General features: G+C 45.9%; 1 protein-coding gene across 4 annotated transcripts in view; it reads left to right on the plus strand.

Annotated features, from left to right (window-relative positions):
• Positions 1 to 25,404, plus strand: part of TIAM1 (TIAM Rac1 associated GEF 1) — a 482,294-nt gene that overhangs the window by 28,739 nt on the left and 428,151 nt on the right. The window contains exon 1 of one of the 4 annotated variants that reach the window (XM_063956413.1): positions 11,423 to 11,531. The exons of the other annotated variants lie outside the window; for them this stretch is intronic. The gene's annotated coding sequence lies outside the window, so the exon portion shown is untranslated. Of the gene's footprint in view, positions 1 to 11,422; positions 11,532 to 25,404 lie in introns of those variants that run through there. 4 annotated transcript variants of the gene reach the window in all.

The following is a 25,404-nucleotide window of genomic DNA, read 5'->3' on the forward strand; positions in this document are numbered from 1 at the left end:
AGTCCCAGCAAGCCTCCCCCGCAAGCTGGTACTTGGAGAACCACAAGTACCAGCATGCGTGAGAAAAAAGGGCCCGCTGGTACCTGTAGTAGACCCCACCGCTACCCGCAAAGTTCCCACCATTGAAAGTAATGGAGCGGCTTTGCGATGTGCTGTCACAGTACAGACAGCGCACAGCCAATCAGGTGAGCGCCACGGAAGTAGCGCTTCCTGATTGGCTGAAGGGACGTCAGTGACAGGAGTCACGTGATGTCCCGGCATTCGGGAGAAAGGGGTCTGATGTGAAAGCATTGGACCCCTTTCTAGTCCGGTATGGAGCGGGTTTTTGCGTTTTTTTTTTTTTTTAAACAAGTACGTGGATTTTACTCTCTGGACGTGGATTTATCTCTGGACGCTGGAAGGTGAGTATAATTTTTTCACAGGTACCCTCGGATCGTCGGAGACCGTGGCAGTCGGCGTGTCAACATAGGTAAGTATGTGTGTGTCGGTAGTGTGTAATAAAGTTTTACTATCAAGGTGTGTGTCCTGTTTTTATTTGGGTATTTTTTTCCCAGTAGTACTACAGGTACCAGCGGACCCGTTTTTCTCCCGCATGCTGGTACTTGTGGTTCTCCAAGTACCAGCTTGCGGGGGAGGCTTGCTGGGACTTGTAGTACTGCTGGAAAAAACAATATCTTTTTATTATCACAAAAGGCTATCAGCCCCCCCATCCGCAGCCCATTGGATGGGGGGGGACAGCCTCGGGCTTCACCCCTGGCCCTTGGGTGGCTGGGGGGGGGGACCCCTTGATTGAAGGGGTCCCCACTCCCCCAGGGTACCCCGGCCAGGGGTGACTAGTTGGATATTTAATGCCACGGCCGCAGGGCACGGCATAAAAGTGATCCCCGGCTGTGGCATTATCTGTTCAGCTAGTGGAGCCCGATGCTGGTGTTAAAAATACGGGGGACCCCTACTCTTTTTGTCTCCCGTATTTTTGGCACCAGCACCAGGCGCAGAGCCCGGTGCTGGTTTTAAAAATACGGGGGATCCCTGGCCAATTTTTCCCCTGCATTTTTAGAATCAGGACCAGCTCGATGAGCCCGAGGCTGGTTATGCTTTGGAGGGGGGACCCCACGCCATTTTTTTTCCGGGTTTTTCACGTTTTTTACAGTTTTTTAAAATCGCGGCAAAATCCGCCAAATCGGCCGATTTTCGCCCGCGACTCTGGCGAATCCGTTTTTCATTGAATATGGTGAATTCCGGAAGCCACCTTCCGGGATTCACCTGTCTAATTGAGTCGAATTAAAAAACGGCGAAAATTGCCGCGAATTCGACCGCAATTGCATATACCCCTATGGGGGAATCAGGTGTTTCATGCCGGCTATGTTCCTGAGGTAGATCATGTCTAAGACCTGGGGCTACATTTACTAAAAGTCGATTTTGATTTTTAGTCCATATTGAAACTCTCAGATTTACTAAAGCCAAAACGTACTGAAAATCAACACAAAAATGACTTTAGACTAAAATAGACCATCGAACTAACCATCTGTACTTTTTTAATAGAAGCCGAAACAAATCTCTCAGTTACTAACGGTTTCAAAATAGACTCAAAACCGACTGAAAAAAATAGGCCAATAAGAAACAGGTCTCTTTTACTTCTAAAGCGTGCCATTGGCTGATACCTCATTATGATGTCTATAAAAAATGACAGGGCCATGTGGTTCACTCTGGCTGCAGTAATCTTGGCAGTTCAATGCTCTGCAACGCTGAGCACTTTCCTGCATTATGCAGATCGTCACCTGATGAAGGTGTTTGTGAGTCTGATACCCCTTTCAGATCGCCTGAGGCGGGTCGCTTCCGGGAGACTGACACAGGAGCTCCCAGGGTGCAACCCGTCTCAGGCGCCCCACCGCCGCTGTCAGCAACCTGGCATATCACATGATCTCCCTGCGCCGCCTGTGCAAACACAGAGAACGGGAAACGGGTCGCATCGACCCACCTCCCGTTCACACGGCACAGCGATCAGGGTTGAAATACGGGAACGTTCGACCTGGTATTTTTCCCCTGGCACCTTTCAGACTGCACATGAACACGGGTTATGCGCGCTCATGTGCCAATAACCCGTGTTCATAGCTGGCGGTCTAAAAGGGGTATAAATGTGCATGTGACATGTTTTGGCTAATAGGAGAGCAGTAGAAAACTGTATTTGGTTTTAAGTCGACTGAGTCTTTTTATAACGTCTTTAAAAAAGAAAAGAAAAAAAAAGACTGAATTTAGAGTTCTATTTACTAAGCCTTGGATGGAGATAAAGTGGAGAGAGATACAGTACCAGCCAATCAGCTCCTAACTGCCATGTTACAGACCGTGTAAAAATGTAGTAAATAGACCCCGTAGTTTTTTAAAACTGTCTCGCATCACCATCGATCTTTAAAGTGGACAAAACAAGTTTTAGTAAATTTACTCCTCAATTTTTAAGTTGTAATCCATAATCGCAGACAGCACCAAGATTCCGCACATGACCTGATTTTCGAGACTCTGACTCCACAATCTTATGTCCGGTTGGTTGACCCGACTGCAGTTTTAGCCAAGGGGTTCTTATCTGCCATCAAATTCTATATTTCATACTTCCTTGATTTTAGCAGTATTAATAACGTATAGTAAGTTTCCTTGCGACTTAATTTACTGAATACAATATCATAGTTCTATGGGGTGGCTCATAGGACGCTTCTGATAATGATGTAACTGTAGAACAGAAGGTGTGGGTACAGGCCCAGTCATCTATTAATGTAGAGATTTTCCATGGCCATCCGTGTTACAGCGTGATAACTGTATATCTCTATATCTGATCATAACTGAAGTTCTGAATCAGTATAAGCCATTGTTTCCAGGTGAAATCATTATAGATGTTCCTTGTGGGAAAAACTCTGCTGTGTGTATGCAGTTTCTAAAGTTGACACTAGAATGTCAACAATTATAATGCTGACATTATGAAAATGTCAACACTAACATGTCGACATTTGGGTTAGACTTGCCTGAAAAAGACATTGTTTACAAGCCCTTGCTTTCAAATGGCAGATGTACCAAGCCTTGGAGAGAGATAAACTACCAGCCAAGCAGCTCCTAGCTGTCATTTCTCTGACGTCCTAGTGGATGCTGGGAACTCCATAAGGACCATGGGGAATAGCGGCTCCGCAGGAGACTGGGCACAAAAGTAAAGCTTTAGGACTACCTGGTGTGCACTGGCTCCTCCCCCTATGACCCTCCTCCAAGCCTCAGTTAGATTTTTGTGCCCGGCCGAGAAGGGTGCACACTAGGGGCTCTCCTGAGCTTCTTAGTGAAAGTTTAGTTTTAGGTTTTTTATTTTCAGTGAGACCTGCTGGCAACAGGCTCACTGCATCGAGGGACTAAGGGGAGAAGAAGCGAACTCACCTGCGTGCAGAGTGGATTGGGCTTAGGCTACTGGACACCATTAGCTCCAGAGGGACCGAACACAGGCAAAGCCTCGGAGCTCGGTCCCAGAGCCGCGCCGCCGGCCCCCTTACAGAGCCAGAAGCAAGAAGAGGTCCGGAAAAATCGGCGGCAGAAGACATCCTGTCTTCACCAAGGTAGCGCACAGCACTGCAGCTGTGCGCCATTGCTCCTCAGCACACTTCACACTTCGGTCACTGAGGGTGCAGGGCGCTAGGGGGGGGCGCCCTGAGCAGCAATAAAAACACCTTGGCTGGCGAAAATACATCACATATAGCCCCCAGGGCTATATGGATGAATTTTAACCCCTGCCAGATTCCACAGAAAAACGGGAGAAAAGGCCGCCGAGAAGGGGGCGGAGCCTATCTCCTCAGCACACTGGCGCCATTTTCTCTCACAGCTCCGTTGGAGGGAAGCTCCCTGGCTCTCCCCTGCAGTTACTACACTACAGAAAGGGGTTAAAAAAGAGAGGGGGGCACTAATTAGGCGCAGTATAACAATACAGCAGCTATAAGGGGAAAAACACTTATATAAGGTTATCCCTGTGTTAGCTCTGGTGTGTGCTGGCATACTCTCCCTCTGTCTCCCCAAAGGGCTAGTGGGGTCCTGTCCTCTATCAGAGCATTCCCTGTGTGTGTGCTGTGTGTCGGTACGTTGTGTCGACATGTATTAGGAGGAAAATGAGGTGGAGGCGGAGCAATTGCCTGTAACAGAGATGTCACCCCCTAGGGAGTCGACACCTGAGTGGATGAGCTTATGGAAGGAATTATGTGACAGTGTCAGCTCTTTACAAAAGATTGACATGAGACAGCCGGCGACTCAGCCTGTGCCTGTCCAGGTGTCTCAAAAGCCATCTGGGGCTCTAAAACGCCCGTTACCGCAGATGGCAGATACAGACGCCGACACGGATACTGACTCCAGTGTCGACGATTAAGAGACGAATGTGACTTCCAGTAGGGCCACACGTTACATGATTGAGGCTATGGAAAATGTTTTTACACATTTCTGATACCAGTACCACTAAAAAGGGTATTATGTTGGGTGAGAAAAAACTGCCTGTAGTTTTTCCTGCATCTGAGGAATTAAATGAAGTGTGTGATGAAGCGTGGGTTTCTCCCGATAAAAAACTGATAATTCCTAAAAGGTTATTGGCATCATACCCCTTCCCGCCAGAGGATAGGGCACGTTGGGAAACACCCCTTAGGGTGAATAAAGCGCTCACACGCTTGTCTAAACAGGTGGCACTACCGTCCCCGGATACGGCTGCCCTTAAGGAACCTGCTGACAGAAAGCAGTAAAATATCCTAAAATGTATATACACTCATACGGGTGTGATACTGCGACCAGCAATCGCCTCAGCCTGGATGTGCAGTGCTGGGGTGGCTTGGTTGGATTCCCTGACTGACAATATTGATACCCTAGATAGGGACAGTATATTACTAACGATAGAGCATTTAAAAGATGCATTTCTATATATGCGTGATGCACAGAGGGATATTTGCCGACTGGCATCAAGAGTAAGTGCGCTGTCCATTTCTGCCAGAAGAGGGTTATGGACAAGACAGTGGTCAGGTGATGCTGATTCCAAATGGCATATGGAAGTATCGCCTCATAAAAGGGAGGAGTTATTTGGGGTAGGTCTAACAGACCTGGTGGCCACGGCAACGGCTGGAAAATCCACATTTTTACCCCAGGTAGCTTCTCAACCTAAGAAGACGCCGTATTATCAGGCGCAGTCCTTTCGGCCCCATAAGGGCAAGCGGGCAAAAGGCGCCTCATTTCTGCCCCGTGGCAGAGGGAGAGGAAAAAGGCTGCAGCAAACAGCCAATTCCCAGGAACAAAAGCCCTCTCCCGCCTCCGCAAAGTCCTCAGCATGACGCTGGGGCTTTACAAGCGGTCTCAGGCACGGTGGGGGCCCGTCTCAAGAAATTCGAGACGTCTCCCCCTCGCCGTTTCATAAAGTCTGCTTTACCGACGTCTCCCTCAGACAGGGAGACAGTATTGCAAGCCATTCACAGGCTGTATTCCCAGCAGGTGATAATCAAGGTACCCCTCCTGCAACAGGGAAAGGGGTACTATTCCACACTATTTGTGGTACCGAAGCCGGACGGCTCGGTGAGACCAATTTTAAATCTAAAATCCTTGAACACTTACATACAAAGGTTCAAATTCAAGATGGAGTCACTCAGAGCAGTGATTGCAAACCTGGAAGAAGGGGACTATATGGTCTCTCTGGACATCAAAGATGCTTACCTACATGTCCCAATTTACCCTTCTCCAAGGGTACCTCAGGTTTGTGGTACAGAACTGTCACTATCAGTTTCAGACGCTGCCGTTTGGATTGTCCACGGCACCCCGGGTCTTTACCAAGGTAATGGCCGAAATGATGATAGTCCTTCGAAAGAAGGGAGTTTTAGTTATCCCTTACTTGGACGATCTCCTGATAAGGGCAAGATCCAGGGAACAGTTGAAAGTCGGGGTAGCACTATCTCAGATAGTGCTGCGGCAGCACGGTTGGATTCTCAATATTCCAAAATCGCAGCTGATCCCGACGACACGCCTTCTATTCCTAAGGATGATCCTGGACACAGTCCAGAAAAAGGTGTTTTCTCCCGGAGGAGAAAGCCAGGGAGTTATCCGAACTAGTCAGAAACCTCCTAAAACCAGGCCAAGTGTCAGTGCATCAGTGCACAAGGGTCCTGGGAAAAATGGTGGCTTCCTACGAAGCAATTCCATTTGGCAGATTCCACGCAAGAACTTTCCAGTGGGACCTGCTGGACAAATGGTCCGGATCGCATCTTCAGATGCATCAGCGGATAACCCTGTCACCAAAGACAAGGGTGTCTCTCCTGTGGTGGTTGCAGAGTGCTCATCTTCTAGAGGGCCGCAGATTCGGCATTCAGGACTGGGTCCTGGTGACCACGGATGCCAGCCTGCGAGGCTGGGGAGCAGTCACACAGGGAAGAAATTTCCAGGGCTTGTGGTCAAGCCTGGAGACATCACTTCACATAAATATTTTGGAGCTAAGGGCCATTTACAATGCCCTAAGCCAAGCAAGACCTCTGCTTCAAGGTCAGCCGGTGCTGATCCAGTCGGACAACATCACGGCAGTCTCCCACGTAAACAGACAGGGCGGCACAAGAAGCAGGAGGGCAATGGCAGAAGCTGCAAGGATTTTTCGCTGGGCGGAAAATCATGTGATAGCACTGTCAGCAGTGTTCATTCCGGGAGTGGACAACTGGGAAGCAGACTTCCTCAGCAGGCACGACCTCCACCCGGGAGAGTGGGGACTTCACCCAGAAGTCTTCCACATGATTGTAAACCATTGGGAAAAACCAAAGGTGGACATGATGGCGTCCCGCCTAAACAAAAAATTGGACAGGTATTGCGCCAGGTCAAGGGACCCTCAGGCAATAGCTGTGGACGCTCTGGTAACACCGTGGGTGTAGCAGTCAGTGTATGTGTTCCCTCCTCTTCCTCTCATACCAAAAGTACTGAGAATTATAAGACGGAGGGGAGTAAGAACTATACTCGTGGCTCCGGATTGGCCAAGAAGGACTTGGTACCCGGAACTTCAAGAGATGCTCACGGAGGACCCATGGCCTCTACTTCTAAGAAGGGACCTGCTCCAGCAAGGACCCTGTCTATCCAAGACTTACCGCGGCTGCGTTTGACGGCAGGGCGGTTGAACGCCGGATCCTGAAGGAAAAAGGCATTCCGGATGAAGTCATCCCTACCCTGGTCAAGCCAGGAAGGATGTAACCGCAAAGCATTATCACCGCATTTGGCGAAAATATGTTGCGTGGTGCGAGGCCAGTAAGGCCCCGATGGAGGAATTTCAACTAGGTCGATTCCTGCATTTCCTGTAAACAGGAGTGTCTATGGGCCTAAAATTGGGGTCCATTAAGGTTCAAATTTCGGCCCTGTCAATTTTCTTCCAGAAAGAACTAGCTTCACTACCTGAAGTTCAGACGTCTGTAAAAGGGGTACTGCATATACAGCCTCCCTTTGTGCCTCCAGTGGCACCTTGGGATCTCAATGTAGTTTTGGGGTTCCTAAAGTCACATTGGTTTGAACTACTTGAATCTGTGGAGTTAAAATATCTCACATGGAAAGTGGTCATGTTGTTGGCCCTGGCCTCGGCCAGGCACGTGTCAGAATTGGGGGGCTTTATCCTGTAAAAGCCCTTATCTGATCTTCCATTCAGACAGGGCGGAATTGAGGACTCGTCCTCATTTTCTCCCTAAGGTGGTTTCAGTGTTTCATCTGAACCAACCTATTGTGGTACCTGCGGCTACTAGTGACTTGGAGGACTCCAAGTTGTTGGACGTAGTCAGGGCCTTGAAAATATATGTTTCCAGGACGGCTGGAGTCAGGAAATCTGACTCACTGTTTATCCTGTATGCACCCAACAAGCTGGGTGCTCCTGCTTCTAAGCAGACTATTGCTCGTTGGAATTGTGGTACAATTCAGCTTGCACATTCTGTGGCAGGCCTGCCACAGCCAAAATCTGTAAAAGCCATTCCACAAGGAAGGTGGGCTCATCTTGGGCGGCTGCCCGAGGGGTCTCGGCGTTACAACTTTGCCGAGCAGCTACTTGGTCAGGGGCAAACACGTTTGCTAAATTCTACAAATTTGATACCCTGGCTGAGGAGGACCTGGAGTTCTCTCATTCGGTGCTGCAGAGTCATCCGCACTCTCCCGCCCGTTTGGGAGCTTTGGTATAATCCCCATGGTCCTTACGGAGTTCCCAGCATCCACTAGGACGTCAGAGAAAATAAGAATTTACTTACCGATAATTCTATTTCTCGTAGTCCGTAGTGGATGCTGGGCGCCCATCCCAAGTGCGGATTGTCTGCAATACTTGTACATAGTTATTGTTACAAAAATCGGGTTATTATTGTTGTGAGCCATCTGTTCAGAGGCTCCTCTGTTATCATGCTGTTAACTGGGTTCAGATCACAGGTTGTACGGTGTGATTGGTGTGGCTGGTATGAGTCTTACCCGGGATTCAAAATCCTTCCTTATTGTGTACGCTCGTCCGGGCACAGTATCCTAACTGAGGCTTGGAGGAGGGTCATAGGGGGAGGAGCCAGTGCACACCAGGTAGTCCTAAAGCTTTACTTTTGTGCCCAGTCTCCTGCGGAGCCGCTATTCCCCATGGTCCTTACGGAGTTCCCAGCATCCACTACGGACTACGAGAAATAGAATTATCGGTAAGTAAATTCTTATTTTCTCGAACACCGCCTGTTGCATGGCAGTTGGCCACTGATGGTCTGGTACTTTATCTCTCTCCAAGGCTTAGTACATCTGCCCATAGTGTTTTCGTGCATTGTTTGCAGTATATTCGTATGTATAGAGATTGCACTGTGATTTTTTTTTTTTTTTATTGCTTAATCTGTCCTACACAATGTTGTGCGTCTGTCTATGCAGAGTGTGTGAGATGTAACTGATGGTGGTGTCTCCCTGTAAACAGCACAGATTTGTCTGAGTCAGCCCTGAGGTCATGGCCCTAATTGCCTGGCAGGAAGTGTAAGTGTGTGGGGTCTGGGCCCCCACTTTGTAGCCAGCAGCCGTCCCTGCTCTTGGATGTAGTGGGGGAGGGGCGCCGAGCCATCCGTCACAGTGTCCTCTGTCTTTCTTGGTCCGGTCAGACACAGACATTAGCAATGACCCCAATTCCTGTGCATGTGGCCGTATATGACAAGTTGATCGCTGTCTGCTATCCTGTTACAGCGGTACTTGACAATTGTATAATCCTCTGTTACCTCATTCATTATGTATGGCCTTTTCCAGTGCACTGATTGCTGTGTAAATAGCAGGGTGGTTCTGTTAATCACCCTTCGTTATCTGCAGCTTGTATAGACTAATCAAGAGTCCATTGAATGCCATCTGTGGTGAGCGCTTTTGCGTGATGGTTGTCTGTCAAGTCATTGTAACTCTTGCTTTCCTGAAGCCTTTACAAGTGGTAAATGCCGCAAAGCGCTCATTGCTGCGTCCTTCCGATGGCTTCGACTCACTTCTTTTCTCAGAATAGAACCAGGATACCCGCACCTGAGACGTGGGGTGTAGCTATAAATGCAGCTACGGGTTCGGTCTCCCCTAGACACAGTGCTCTTGTCTCCGGGTCGGTGCTTTTATACGTGTAGTGCAGAGAGGTATGCTGGGTACAAAGCGGCCGGCCCGCAGATAGCGTGCCCGATGAGTTAAACTATACACACTTGCCAATCGGCCTCTCGATATGTCGGGACAGATGTTACAACTGGGTGGACATCTGAATTTGCTTGCCCAGCTGTGATGTCGGTGTCATCTGTTCCTGCCGCCAGGGTACGGGTAGCCGGCGGGTCGCCTGTACACACATACAGATGCACAGATAAATATCGGTATTGGCTGTGCTGCAGAGCCAATCTGATAGGTCTATAAACTATGTCATTCACATACATATCACGTGTACACACCCGCCAATGAACAAGATTCAGTTGATTGGCCGTCAGCCGGAATCCTGGTGCACATGGGCTATTCCTGCTTGTAGGTGTATGAGTAGGAATAGAACCCACAATGGGACTCTTTACACTCGCCCCGGCGCCAGCATTCTGGCGGGTAGGATGCCGCTGTCGGGCAATTGACGGCTTGCATCCCGTCCGCTGGGAATACGTACTGTATGTATTCACAATGATCTACATATATAGCGTACGTCACTTGGAGAAGCGATACAGTATATCTTTCTAGTGTGTAGCCAGTTTATGGCTTACAGTTATAGCGTGGTGTTTGGTGTGAGGTTACACCCGGGTACATGAGTGGTGCTTATATTAGTTACTGCATGCCTATGTCTCCTACCTTGCTGCCAGGATATACGGAGGTCAGGTGTGTGACGGGATAGGTGTCATGTCAGCTCCCACATTACCTCAGGTAAATGCTCTCCGGGAGAATTGCCTGCAGTTATGCCAGTAGGTCTTGTCCATATATCAGGAGTCTCCGGGATATTCTGGAGAGGGAGGCGTGAGCAAAGGAAGCAGAAGCTATAGTATTGTTTGTTAGCTTTGTTATCTTTGTCTTATAGGCCCTACACACTGGCCGATAGAACTAAACAATATGAACCTTCTCGTTCATTAATGAACGAGAACTTGTTCATATCGTTCAGCGAAGGGGCACCAACGATGAACGATGCTTCCTGTCAATTCTGCTGACGGATGAGTGGCCTCCACTTACCCCGGGGGTCTGCGCTAGATAAGTGTCAGCAGAGCAGATAGCAGTAGTGGGATGTTGTACGCTACAGGCCGTGGAGTATGGAAGAGTACGAGATCACTGTAAGATATTTATTTTATGTTTTAAGATATATATTTTTTATATTTTGCAAAAGGGCGTCCAGACGTATCGTTAGTCATTTATTGAGAAGCCACCAGCCCTATGCTGTAGCGCGGTACTTGTTGGGTTTAATGCCAAGTGTTGGATTTTTTTTTCTCTTCACGTTTTAATATATTATTTATGTTTCTGCACAGGGTAAAAAATGTCATTTCTTAGTACTTCGGTTATTCCCCACAGACCTCGTCTCGGTGTCTCCTGCTGAGGAGACTAGGATTGTGACATTTTATAGCAATAATTGAACCTGACATCGGTGTTCAAACAATAGATCCCCGCGGTATGAATAAACATCGTCTTTATTTTATTCCCTGTAATAACAATCGCAGCCGGCCACAGCGCTAGGTTTAATTTCTTACCTAAAGGACTTATTCGCCTCCTCTCTCAGTAACTCTTGTGCAAATAACAACTGACAGCATTTCAGAATTTCCTCCAAGGGCCTTTTTTTTTTTTGCAGGGATATTTTTGTAATCCTCTTGCACGAAATTCCTTTTTCTACAGGACTTCCAGTTTCTTTTTATATTTTTTTTCTTTTTTTTTTTTTTCTTTTGTGGATTTCACAGATTGTCTGTAAATATCTGACGCAGTGTTATTGGTGTAAAACATTTATTTGTAGGGAACCACAATATTCGATGGCTCTGGACAGTTTGTGTAACCAATCCTACTGCAAACTAGTCTTTCATTTCAAGCGGGACAGTTACCTACGCGGACAGAAGACTGTGCAGGTAAGAGAATGAGGGCAGAGGAGGCCTCTATTATGCCGTCGGAGACGGTAATATACAGGGGTGGATGGGTTTATATGTCGTGCAAATATTGTATTGTAATTATACAAACTCATTTCAGTATATTTCAGTAAAACCACTTGCGTGGTTGATATGATCCATATTTTTAGTTACATTTGTTGGGAAAAATAAAGGTAAACGTTTTAATTTATCCCAGGGCCGACACTCGTAAGGGGGGTACACACGGGAAGATGTGTGCTGAGCGATCTATCACAGACCGCTCAGCACACATCTCTTCCCCCCTGCTTAGCGAGGGGGTGGAGGGCGCGGTGAAGTGAGCAATCTACTAGATTGTGCTTGCATACAGGCACAAATCTAGATCCGGCGATCGCGCAGCACATGGCTATCGCTATGGGGCATACACACGGAGAGAGATCCGTGCTTAATTTATAAGCAATCTAGTCAGATTGCTTAGAAATTACGTATACATCTCTCCGTGTGTACCCCCTTTAGGAAGTGTTTTTCCTAAATTCCTCACTGATCACGTACTGCAGCCACAACCTAATTAATCAGAATTACTGTAAACCAAACCAATATGTCTCATAAATGTAGTGTTAAATTTAAAAAACAAAACTTCTTGAGTACACGGTCAAAACATTATTAAATGGAGTGTAATATGACGAAGGTCACAATGATTGAATAAAATTGGTGGTAAATTGATAAATGTATGCCCTAAATGCCAAACAATTTTCTTAGATTAAGAAAACTTTGTCATATTACATTCAAGTAATTCTGCCGCTTTGGGAAGGCTATAAGGTTTAGTGTCCAATCTGACACAGTTTTTTTTTTTTTTTTTTTTCTATTCTAAGAAAATTATTTGGCATTTGTCAATTTATCACCAATTTTATTCAATATGCGTTGTGACCTCCTTCATCAGACAGCTCATCAATAGCATGACTGAGCTCCCAGTAAGGCCCATTATTAAAATAATTGTATTACTTTTTACTACACTTTCCCTTGTTTCTGTGAGTTCACTAAAAGACGCGTGTATGAAATACTGGTTTGTTTTGTGGCCTTTTCTGTTCAAACTTCATTTGCATTCTAGTAATTAATTCTAGCAATATTTAGCTCCCTTCTAACACATAGCATATACTTGATATGTCCATATAACGGAGTAGGTTTTTCTGCATTGTGCATAGGAAACATGATTATGTTATTTGGGGGGTGATGCATTATCTCTTAATGTACTGATGTGACTGATTAATTATTGATGATACATTAAGCCTGGTTACGAATTTCTACAGAGGTCTTCTCAAATATTGGGGTATCTTCAATTGAGGTCGGATCTATTCCGACATGCATTTGTCGGAATGGATCCGACAAGGGCTATTCAATGCCCATCTCAATTCGACTTTAAAAAAGTAAATTGAGATGAGTGACCGGAGAGGGGGGAGACGGGGGACAGCAGCGCTGCAGGAGGATGTGGCACAGCCGCCAGACCTCACGGCAGCGTCCACCCGGCTCTAGCAAGCGGGACCTAATTTGCTGGAGCCGGGTGGACGCTGCCGTGAGCGGCGGCTGTGCCACATCCTCCTGCAGCGCTGTGCTGTAGCCGCTGCTCTCCCCCGTCTTCCCGCGGCTCTCCCCCCTCTCCTTGTCTCGGGTCCCTCATCTCAGTGTGACTTTTTTTTTAAGTCGGACTGAGATGGTCGGAAACGGGGCCAAAACCTGTCGAATTTGACCCCCTTTCCCTCAGAAGCATGTGAATCGGCAGCTATACCGCCGATTCACGTACTATTCAACATGTCGAATTCCCCGACTTGTCGAATAAAAAAGCTGGGGACTGAATAGGTCGGAACCCCTTCCGACCTGAGAGTCGAAAACTGCCATCTTTTCGACAAGACTGCAGTTTCGACCTTAGTTGAATATACCCCATGGATTATAAAAATGATTCTTTTGATGTACATGAAATGGCATCTAAATACGGTTGTCATTCCTCTCTGGATCTCTCACCATGTATGATGACCTGCGTTACTGAATGTCTTTCTGCCATTTCATATTACAGAGATTTCTCTTTCCACCAGCAGCTATTTACATGAGGTTACTTTCCTGACCTCCTGTGCTACTGTTGACAACAGGACAATAAATACGCTTCCCACTCAAGCTCACTGCTTAAGGGTCACCCTGATGAAGGAATGTCCATTGTTCCCCATGTCCTGTCTGTGGCCACAGCCTGTAACCTGCATCTTTGACACTTCTCCATAATTCGCACATATCTCTCACAAGAGGCGGTGTCACTGGTGTGCTCCTAATCTCCAGCATTGGCTATGGCAATAACTGTCTGCCTGGGCTTCTCCTAAGCAGACTTCCACACCTACTATCTATTTTGTATGATGCTGCTAGACTCATCCTCTACGCTGAACGTTCTTCTTCTGCCCTGCTATGCCAGTCCCTACTGACATGCAAAGCCATTAACAGAACTGTACCAGCAATTACTATACAGCGCTTCTCTCGTCGCATAAGATCTGCCTAGTCGTCTCATCCACTCTCGCAAGAAAATATTCTACCTGGATTAAAGTCCCTCTGCACAGCACATGCAAAATGGATATATTGTTCGTATAGATTGTAAGTTTATGGGCAAGGTCCTGTTGCCTATTGGTCTTTTATCGTTGTCTTTGTTCCCAATTGAGGAGTGCGTTTCCAGCAGTATTTCTGCACTCTTCAGCAGCATAAGGATCACGTCGTGTGTTGGTAGGATGATAGCAGGGCTGTAATAAGGGGGGGAAGATGAGAGGAATTCCTGATCATAATCACTCCGCAGGAACACACATCAGACATGTCGCACAGCACACCTAGGAGGATACAGCTTCACAAACCTGTAATCAGGGAGTCCTCTTCCCGCCGTCCTCCTCGTCCCTGTTTGATGTTACAGATCCTGAAGTGACTGCAGTGATATAAAGAGGAGGCAGTGGGTTTTTTATCCTTCCATGTGCTTTGTGATTGTTCTGGATTCTGGAAGTCTTCCGAACTGTCCACAATGTTTTATTTCAGTTTGATCTGTTGGTTTAATGAGGACGTCTTGAAACCAAATGGGTTGCGAACGTTTGCATGTAGGATTGTCTCCTACGTTCAGAAAAGATCTCTGTCTCGCTAACTTCACTGCGGGGAACACAGAGTGCCTCTGCGCCAGCAGCCGGGATCATGGCTCCATTTGTGAAGATTAATATTTTATTAAAACATTCACATCTTCCATTTGGGGGGGGGGATTCAATTTTGCATGAAGGACACATAGTGCTGTTGCGGCATGGCACATTGCGTCTGCCCGTATTGCAGGTTTTTCCTCGCACCCCAGACTTGCTGTGTCGACACTAGTATAAGTAGCTGATATGTGCGTAGCATTCACTACATCTTGAATTGAGTCTGCGCCTCTGTGTGTGTATATGAATAATTTATTATTATTTTAAAGGGATAACTATTTGGAGAACTGCAAATTTTCTGCTCTCAAAGAAAGTAAATGGCATCTGTTGCAACTGCCAGTGTGGCAGGAAATTGGAGAATCTAGAGCAAAGTTGGACAATAAGCGGCCACCACTGAAACATGGGGAGAACATACAAACTCCAGCACATGAACCCTGGTCAAAAATCTAAATTTATTTGATTAAAGCTCAAGTAGGTGGGGTACAAACATCTTTCAGTATGCATTGCTTTATCAGCCAGAGGGCACCAAAAACTTCTGAAGCCTTTGAAATCTGTGCCCGTCCACTTTTACAAACCAGTGATTCTGCACCACTTAATATTTGCCAACCTGTATGTGGGCTGCAAACAAAAATCTGCATTTCCGGCAGTACTGTAAGCGTGGATTATCACTGCACTTATTCGCAAGCTTCTCAGTCTTGGGGTCACTTTGGAATGAGGAGTGGGAGAAGAGTTGGTTCATAGATGTATTAGAACTCAGTGACTGACTCGCAGTACGTTAAGCTATCCATGTAATTTGACCTTATATTGATTTTTAGGCACTGCAGAAAATGAGCTTTTTCTGCGTGTGTGAGATTAGTCTCCAACTACTTCATTAGGCCGACTGGAAGCCTAAAGTGATCCAAGCGTACAGCCTGACAGCCATAATGCCTACAACATTGGCAAACTGACCAGTGAGCAGGTCGGTTAGCAGAATCTGCTTGCATATAGGTACAGATTTATGTATTCATACACAATAGCGGGTTTATTGGGAATAACTAGTGTGCATCAGCAGCAGGCTATGTCACAGAAGGCCTGAAGGGAAATAAGTGCCATGCTTTGCTTTTACCATTTCGCCTTTTTGCTCTTCGAACGTTGTCTTTTTTTTTTTACCATTGATGGCATCGGTTTTAGATTATATCAGTATTTAAGTTTACTTGTCCGTTGAGGTAGATATAATGTACATGTTTATTCAGGGGATCACATACATCCCGCTTGCTATAATTTTTGCATTTAAAACTTTAAAGCATGAGCACATTTTAGTATAGAAAAGGTTTATTATGTTGGAATTTAATATACATTTACATACATTAAGTTTTAGGCTGGTCACGCATGCATCAATTTAGTTTCAGATGAGCAGCGGCATTACAGTGATCATGTGATGATGTTGCATAGGTTGCGTGTTTTTGGTTTTCTAATCCCATCATTTTCATTTTACCCATAAATCACAGAGACAAGATTTGCTCTGCATACGCATTACAGAGCAGTAAGACCTTTGCAGAGCTTGTGTAAAATATAACATTTGTAGGATCGTTGAGCTTTAATCACATGTAATACGAAATCTTTTCATTTTATTAATCCAATCTAAATGTTATTTTGGCTCTATTGTTTTTGAATGGGCTGATTGCAGCGTATGTGGCCACTGATATGTTTAGACATTTTGGAGTATTTCAAACAAACATAAAATGTATCAGCCTTGCGTTATAATATGGATATAGAATGTATCTGTTATATCCCTATAAAGACAGGTCTTCTGCGTATAGGTATGCAATCAATCCTACTGGGAGATGAACCCCTCATAGCTGGGACCCCACGGCCTCTTACTTCTGCCGAGTCAGAGGCTCCTACAGTAATATGTGTGACTGAGCCGCATCTGCTGCATTGTTCTTCTACAGCTGACAGTCTCCAGGCTCTTCATCATCGTGTAATCAGCGTTATTATCCAATATCAGCTAGAGATGCAATCACAGGACATTTGTGCAGATGCACAAAACGGTTCCCGCTGGGGGTCCTTTCTAGATGATTATAGATAAGGTGGCGGACTCTGAATACCGTATACACAAAATACTCACTGTGACTTTGACTGCATGGATGTTCTATTGTGAGTTCCGCAGGTACCAGGACTCGTGCCCTGTAATAAAAGCAACTGTGTACACAGTGCATTGTCACTATATAAATTAAGGATGATAATAGTACTGCTTATAATATAACTTTGTTATATTATAATTATTAAAGCAGTAGACAGAACGAGTCCATTTTAATGTGCGCTCTACTGGGTTTATAGTAGTTATCATATTTTGTACAGTAATGATCAAAGGGTTCATAGGAGAAGTTGAATAACCTGTCAATCATATAAGATCTTATTATTCTAATTTATTAAACGGAGAACACAATATACATATGAAGGGTAACATGTAAATGACGTCAAATAATCTATAGTAAGGCATGTGCAAAATGTAGCACATTTTATGTGGAATTTAATTGTTTTGCGCCGCCCGCAAGTAATGGGTGTCAGACTTACAATATTCAATTGTTTTGGCGATGGCCGTGAGTGCCGCCTGCATCCATTACTTATTGCGCAAGTCATATCCAAACGTATCGGTTTAGCCGAGTAAAGCAAAGTATGGGGAGCGCTGCTGGAACGGCAATTTGAGTGGATTTCTGATTGCCACCTCAGGAGGTCGCGTGGTGAAGTAATGGATGTCTGCAGCATTCACACTCATTGGCAAAACAATTGAATAGCTCCCATTGGTAATGAACAGTTTAATCCCCTCCCTGCATGGATCTGTAGCCACAGCCATATCCCGTGATAAAGGAGTACTACTGTTATACGATCGTACAATGGGGGGTCATTCCGAGTTGATCGTAGCTGTGCTAAATTTAGCACAGCTACGATCAGGCACTCAAACATGCGGGGGGATGCCCAGCACAGGGCTAATCCACCCCGCTTGTCAGTGCTGGCCCCCCTTCCCCCGCAGAAATGCAAAAGCATCGCACAGCGGCGATGCTTTTGCATTTGAGGAGTAACTCCGCCAGCGCAGCTCCTGCGACTGGCCGGGAGAACCCCTTTGCTGCCCGGGTCACAGCGGCTGCGTGTGACGTCACGCAGCCGCCTCGGCCCGCCCCCCCAACGGTCCGGCCACGCCTGTGTTGGCCGGACTGCGCCCCCTAAACGGCGGCTTAACGCCGCCAGCCAGCCCCCTCCCGCCCAGCTGCCGCCTCTGCCTGTCAATCAGGCAGAAGCGATCACTAGGCAACGACGGCCTTTGGCCGCCTGGCATGTGCCGGCGCATACGCAGTTCCGACCCGATCGCTGCGCTGCGATAAACTGCAGCGAGCGATCGGGTCGAAATGTCCCCCAATGACCACTCTGGTAAATGCTAGGAAACACAGGGAACCTCCAGTATAGATTTCCACCCATTGAGTTCAGATGAAATACAAAGTTCTAATTTTTTTCGTAGCGAAGTTACCTTGATCCAGCCCTGGTGGCTTGGACATCCCATGGTGGTAACTATGCTCTAGCCATACAGGTGTGCCAGCAACACGGCTGTTAGCTTGTGTAGAGCATGTATTCCCAGCCACGGTCCCCAAGGCATACTAACAGTCCAGGTTTTAAGGATAGCCATACTTGAGCACAAGTGATTTAATTAGTATCTCAGTTATTTTGATTTTAGCCATCTTTCCACAGGCGTGGATAGCCTAAAAACCTGGACTGTTGGGGTGCCTTGAGGACTGTGACTTGGAAGCCCTGGTGTAGAGGAACGAATAGCTAGACCAATGGAGCACTTGCCACAAACCGTGGGATACGCCACACCCAAAATATAATGCAGAAGTTATACTGGCATACAATCTACCTTCGTGATCTCTGCCCAAAGCTACATTTTTAATTTTGGGTGCTGCTATAATTAGATGCTGTATGTACCAAAAAGGGAGAAAAAGTGGTAACAAGTACTATCCGTACAAGTCACTTTCCATTTAAAGGTTACGATGTGTAACCCCATTAAGATTATAGGCTGAGTAGTTGGGTGGGCTTCCCACTTTCCCTTCGCTTGAATTTCATGCGATATCCATGGAAATATTATTAAAGTAACTATATATATATATATATATATATATATATATATATATATATATATATATAATCTCTATCTTTCTATAAATATGCATGTAAATTTGGTATTTTCTATTTAAAAATATATATATATATATATATATATATATATATATATATATATATATATATATATATATATAATATATATATTTATTTTTATTTATTTATTTGTAATGTATTTGCAGACCTATAACTTTTTTTTAAATAAAATTGTGTAGCATGTCATGAAAATCGCTGTTTTAGTAAGTTATCGTCTGTCCGAAACTAGTGGCCACTGTAACTTTATATTCATTTTATCTAGAAAGTAAAACCCTTCTGTCAGTCATAATGGAGTAAAGTAATCAGTCGAGATTTATGGTGGCTGATTATACCGGAGTAGTGTGTAAAGGCTTGGTGCGGGCCCGCCCATTTGGGTAGTGACCAGACCTCTTCTGTTTTGTACACTTTGTGCTACAAGAAATGTTATAATTGGGCTAAATCTATAAACCATAAAATTATCATCACTTATTGGCCCTCATTCCGAGTTGTTCGCTCGAAAGCTGCTTTTAGCAGCATTGCACACGCTAAGCCGCCACCTACTGGGAGTGAATCTTAGCTTAGCAAAATTGCAAACGAAAGATTCTCAAAATTGCGAATTGAAATTTCTTAGCAGTTTCTGAGTAGCTCGATACTTACTCTGCCACTGCAATCAGTTCAGTCAGTTTCGTTCCTGGTTTGACGTCACAAACACTCCCAGCGTTCGCCCAGACACTCCTCTGTTTCTCCAGCCACTCCCGCGTTTTTCCCAGAAACGGTAGCGTTTTTTCACACACACCCATAAAACGGTCAGTTTCCGCCCAGAAACACCCACTTCCTGTCAATCACATTACGATCACCAGAACGAAGAAAAAACCTCGTAATGCCGTGAGTAAAATACCAATCTTCATAGCAAATTTACTTGGCGCAGTCGCAGTGCGAACATTGCGCATGCGCAATTAGCGGAAAATCGCTGCGATGCGAAGAAAATTACCGAGCGAACAACTCTGAATGACCACCATTGAATGAAACATGCTGTTAAAAATATGAAAGGTTGTTAATGAATTGTTTTTTTTTTCTTTGGTAAGCTCACTCAAACCTTTTGCAATGTTTAACTTTTTTGTGTTAAAAATGATGTTTGGGTGTTTTTTTTTTATTTTTTTTTAGACTTTCTCATTTGGAACTTTTAAAAAACAAAACAGTAATTTCAGTTTTATTTAAGACTTTTTTATAAAGTGGAAAAAAATAACTGCAAGGCAATAGCAACTACCTGACGCATTATAAACAAATTGACGTATACTAATAATAATCTCTCAGTCACATTGATGCAACTAGAAACTAAGGGGTCTATGTACTAAGCCGTGGACAGAGGTAAAGTACCAGTTAATCAGCTCCTAACTGCCATGTCACAGGCTGGGTTTGAAAAATGACAGGAGCTGGTGATTGGTACTTTGGGGTCTATGTACTAAAGCCTTGGAGGGAGATAAAGCACCAACAAACCAGCTCCTGTCATTTTTTTCAAACCCAGCCTGTAACATGGCAGTTAGGAGCTGATTGACTGGTACTTTATCTCCATTCAAGGCTTCGTAAATAGATCCCTTTATCTCTGTCCACTTGCTATGCAAGTGCAAAGTCAGAAGTGGCTTCTATCACTGTGTCCAAGCAATAATTGACTAATGATTGTACATTATATGCTGCGAATTGGAGGTTGATATAAGCTGTGTGATCATTAAATGTCAGTGTGCTTCTATTGCACCAGAGTCTCCATTATCTCACTCTGGGTTATTCTGTGCGCTGTGTCATCTGTTCTGTGTGTTCTTTGTTCTCATTGGGGATTATTGCAGTACCCCGCACACAGCTGCCGAGAATCATACACCCAGCACCATTCTTATAGAATGAAGTGTTGGCATCTCACTGTGAACCGCCAGTGCCACCTATTTTTGTTTCAACCTCTGTTCAGGACGGGCCTGAACCTTCAGACATGTACTCTGAGGGATTGTCGCTACACACAAAGAGGAGAGCCCGCAAAGAGATCTCTGGGGCAGATGTATTAACCTGGAGAACACATAAGGAAGTGATAAATGCAAGATGATAAACACACCAGACAATCGGCTCCAATATGTAAATTAACAGTTTGGAGCTGATTGACTGGTGCGTTTATCACCTTGCACTTATCACTGGTTTATCACTTCAGTATGCCTTCTCCAGGTTAATACATCTGCCCCAGTGAGCCTTAGGAGACCCATTTTTCATGGACATAAACATTGTGCGCAAATCTGATAGGCAGAACATACCTGAGAAAACAAAACTTTTTGTAATTTGTGAATATTATTACTATGCCTTTGGCGTCCTCACATTTCAATATTTTATTTATTTGGGGTAAAAAAAAAACAACCTAAAAAAAATCTTTCTGTTATGAGTACTTCTGTTCCCCAGTAGTCCTTGCATCAAATATTGATATGATCATTTTGGAACACTGAAGACCCCCCCCCTCGTATCCGATGTAATGGCTAGTACCCTAGAGATGAGTTTGCCAGACATCTGCCCAAAGTCACTGTAACCCTCTATTTTTTGTTTAGTGATATCTGCTGCCCTGGCTGGGTGTAATCACACCTTGTCTTCTCCTGTAATGAGCTAATTATTGATGGTTAGATTATACAATAGTAAGGAAATAATGATATACGCTCGTTCTCGAGGTGAACCAACCTGGCCTTAGATGGGAGAGATTCTCTGCAGTTCAGCATTGTCAGCCATGGTGTGTGCAGTTTCAGTTGATTAATAGATACTCTACTGCTGCCTGAGAGTTCCTTAGCTTCTCCTTTAGCCTTCGTGTACATGCACATCCCACTCTATGGCGAAAATGCAATTGTTTTTTGACCCGGCTGCCACTAGATGACCCCTGATAGAGCAAGTAAATTGTTACACTGTCGGGTGTGTATGATGCGGGCAGGGGGGGGGGGGGGGCACATTTCAGCTCGCAGCCTCCTGTGTTGGTGAGTCAAAATGTGCGAAAAATCCCTAACCAGGACTTAAGACGGGTTTTGCAGATAGCGGCTAAACCCCATCTATTTGGGTGCATGTAAAGTGATAGGCTCCTGATCTGGGCAACAATTGAATTGCTCCCCCATTTCTCTAACGTCCTAAGTGGATGCTGGGGACTCCGTAAGGACCATGGGGAATAGCGGCTCCGCAGGAGACTGGGCACATCTAAAGAAAGCTTTAGGACTAACTGGTGTGCACTGGCTCCTCCCCCTATGACCCTCCTCCAAGCCTCAGTTAGATTTCTGTGCCCGACGAGAAGGGTGCACACTAGGGGCTCTCCTGAGCTTCTTAGTGAAAGTTTTAGTTTAGGTTTGTTATTTTCAGTGAGACCTGCTGGCAACAGGCTCACTGCATCGAGGGACTAAGGGGAGAAGAAGCGAACTCACCTGCGTGCAGAGTGGATTGGGCTTCTTGGCTACTGGACATTAGCTCCAGAGGGACGATCACAGGCCCAGCCTGGATGGGTCCCGGAGCCGCGCCGCCGGCCCCCTTACAGAGCCAGAAGAGCGAAGAGGTCCGGAAAAATCGGCGGCAGAAGACGTTCCGGTCCTCAATAAGGTAGCGCACAGCACTGCAGCTGTGCGCCATTGCTCTCAGCACACTTCATACTCCGGTCACTGAGGGTGCAGGGCGCTGGGGGGGGGGGGCGCCCTGAGACGCAATAAAACATGATAAAAATACCTTACATGGCAAAAAAATACATCACATATAGCTCCTGGGCTATATGGATGCATTTAACCCCTGCCAGAATATACAGAAAAACGGGAGATAGGGCCGCCGAAAAGGGGGCGGAGCCTATCTCCTCAGCACACTGGCGCCATTTTCCCTCACAGCTCAGTTGGAGGGAAGCTCCCTGGCTCTTCCCTGCAGTCACTACACTACAGAAAGGGTTAAAAAAAGAGAGGGGGGCACTAATTAGGCGCAGTATTAAAACATACAGCAGCTATAAGGGGAAAAACACTTATATAAGGTTATCCCTATATATATATATATATATAGCGCTCTGGGGTGTGCTGGCATACTCTCCCTCTGTCTCCCCAAAGGGCTAGTGGGGTCCTGTCCTCTATCAGAGCATTCCCTGTGTGTGTGCTGTGTGTCGGTACGTTTGTGTCGACATGTATGAGGAGAAAAATGATGTGGAGACGGAGCAGAGTGTCTGTAACAGTGATGTCACCACCTAGGGGGTCGACACCTGAGTGGATGTACTGTTGAAAATTACGTGACAGTGTCAGCTCTGTATAAAAAAACAGTGGTTGACATGAGACAGCCGGCTACTCAGCTTGTGCCTGTCCAGACGTCTCATAGGCCGTCAGGGGCTCTAAAGCGCCCGTTACCTCAGATGGCAGATACAGACGCCGACACGGATACTGACTCCTGTGTCGACGGTGAAGAGACAACCGTGATTTCCAGTAGGGCCACACGTTACATGATTGAGACAATGGAAAATGTTTTATACATTTCTGATAATACGAGTACCACCAAAAAGGGGTATTATGTTCGGTGAGGGAAAAACTACCTGTAGTTTTCCTGAATCTGAGAAATAAAATGAGGTGTGTGATGATGCGTGGGTTTCCCCCCGATAACAATTGATAATTTCTTAAAAAGTATTGGTGTATACCCTTTCCCGCCAGAGGTTAGGGTGCGTTGGGAAACACCCCCTAGGGTGGATAAAGCGCTCACACGCTTGTAAGGGCTCTACCCTCTCATGAGATGGCCGCCCTTAAGGATCCTGCTGATAGAAAGCAGGAGGGCATCCAAAAATGTATTCACACACATACTGGTGTTATACTGCGACCAGCAATCGCCTCAGCCTGGAGGTGCAGTGCTGGGTTGGCATGGTCGGATTCCCTGACTGGAAATATTGATATCCTAGATAAGGATAGTATATTATTGCCTATAGAGCATTTAAAAGATGCATTTCTATATATGCATGATGCACAGCGGAATATTTGCCGACTGGCATCAAGTATAAGTGCGTTGTCCAATTCTACCAGTAAAATGGTCAGGTGATGCGGATTCCAAACGGCATTGGGAAGTATTGCCTTTGAAAAGGGACATTTGGGGTCGGTCTTTTAGACCTGGTGGCCACGGCAACAACTGGGAAATCCACGTTTGTACCCTAGGTCGCCTCTCAAATAAGACGCCGTATTATCAGGCGCAGTCCTTTGTTGGCAAGCGGACAAAAGGTTCCTCTTTTCTGCTCGTGACAGAGGGAGAGGAAAAAGGCTGAAGAGATTAGCCAGTTCCCAGGAACAGAAACCCTTTCCCGCCTCTGCCAAGCCCTCAGTATGACGCTAGGGCCTTACAAGCTCAGGCACGGTGGGGGCCCGTTCTCAATGAATTTGAGTGCGCAGTGGGCTCACTCGCAAGTAGACCCCTGGATCCTTCAGGTAATATCTCAAGGGTACATATTGGAATTCGAGACGTCTCCCCCTCGCCGTTTCCAAAAGTCGGCTTTACCGACGTCTTTCTCTGACAGGGAGGCAGTTTTGGAAGACATTCACAAGCTGTATTCCCAGCAGGTGATAATCAAGGTACCCCTCCTGCAACAGGGAACGGGGTATTATTCCACACTATTGTGGTACCGAAGCCAGACGGCTCGGTGAGACCGATTTCTAAATCTAAATCTAAAATCTAAAATCTTTGAACACTTACATACAGAGGTTCAAATTCAAGATTGAGTCACTCAGAGCAGTGATTGCGAACCTGGAAGAAGGGGACTACATGATGTCTCGGGACATCAAGGATGCTTACCTTCATGTCAAAATTTACCCTTCTCACCAAGGGTACCTCAGGTTATGGTACAGAACTGTCACTATCAGTTCAGACGCTGCCGTAGGGATGGTCCACGGCACCCCGGGTCTTTACCAAGGTAATGGCCGAAATGATATCCCTTCGAAGGAAGGGAATTTTAGTTATCCCTTACTTGGACGATTCCCTGATAAGGGTAAGATCCAGGGAACAGTTGGAAGTCGGTGTAGCACTATCTCAGGTAGTGTTGCGGCAGCACGATTGGATTCTCAATATTCCAAAATCGCAGCTGGTTCCGACGACTTGTCTTCTGTTTCCTAGGGATGTTCCTGGACACAGTCCAGAAAAAAAAAAAAAAAAAAAAAGGTGTTTCTCCCGGAAGAGAGAGCCAGGGAGTTATCCGAGCTAGTCGGGAACCTCCTAAAACCGAACCAAGTCTCAGTGCATCAATGCACAAGGGTTCTGGGTAAAAATGGTGGCTTCCTACGAAGCAATCCCATTCGTTAGATTCCACGCAAGAACTTTCCAGTGGAACCTACTGGACAAATGGTCCGGGTCGCATTTTCAGATGCATCAGCGGATAACCCTGTCACCAAGGACAAGGGTATCCATCCTGTGGTGGTTGCAGAGTGCTCATCTTCTAGAGGGCCGCAGATTCGGCATTCAGGACTGGGTCCTGGTGACCACAGATGCCAGCCTGCGAGGCTGGGGAGCAGTCACAC

Source organism: Pseudophryne corroboree, chromosome 2 (assembly GCF_028390025.1).
Source record: "Pseudophryne corroboree isolate aPseCor3 chromosome 2, aPseCor3.hap2, whole genome shotgun sequence".
Lineage (NCBI taxonomy): Eukaryota > Metazoa > Chordata > Amphibia > Anura > Myobatrachidae > Pseudophryne > Pseudophryne corroboree.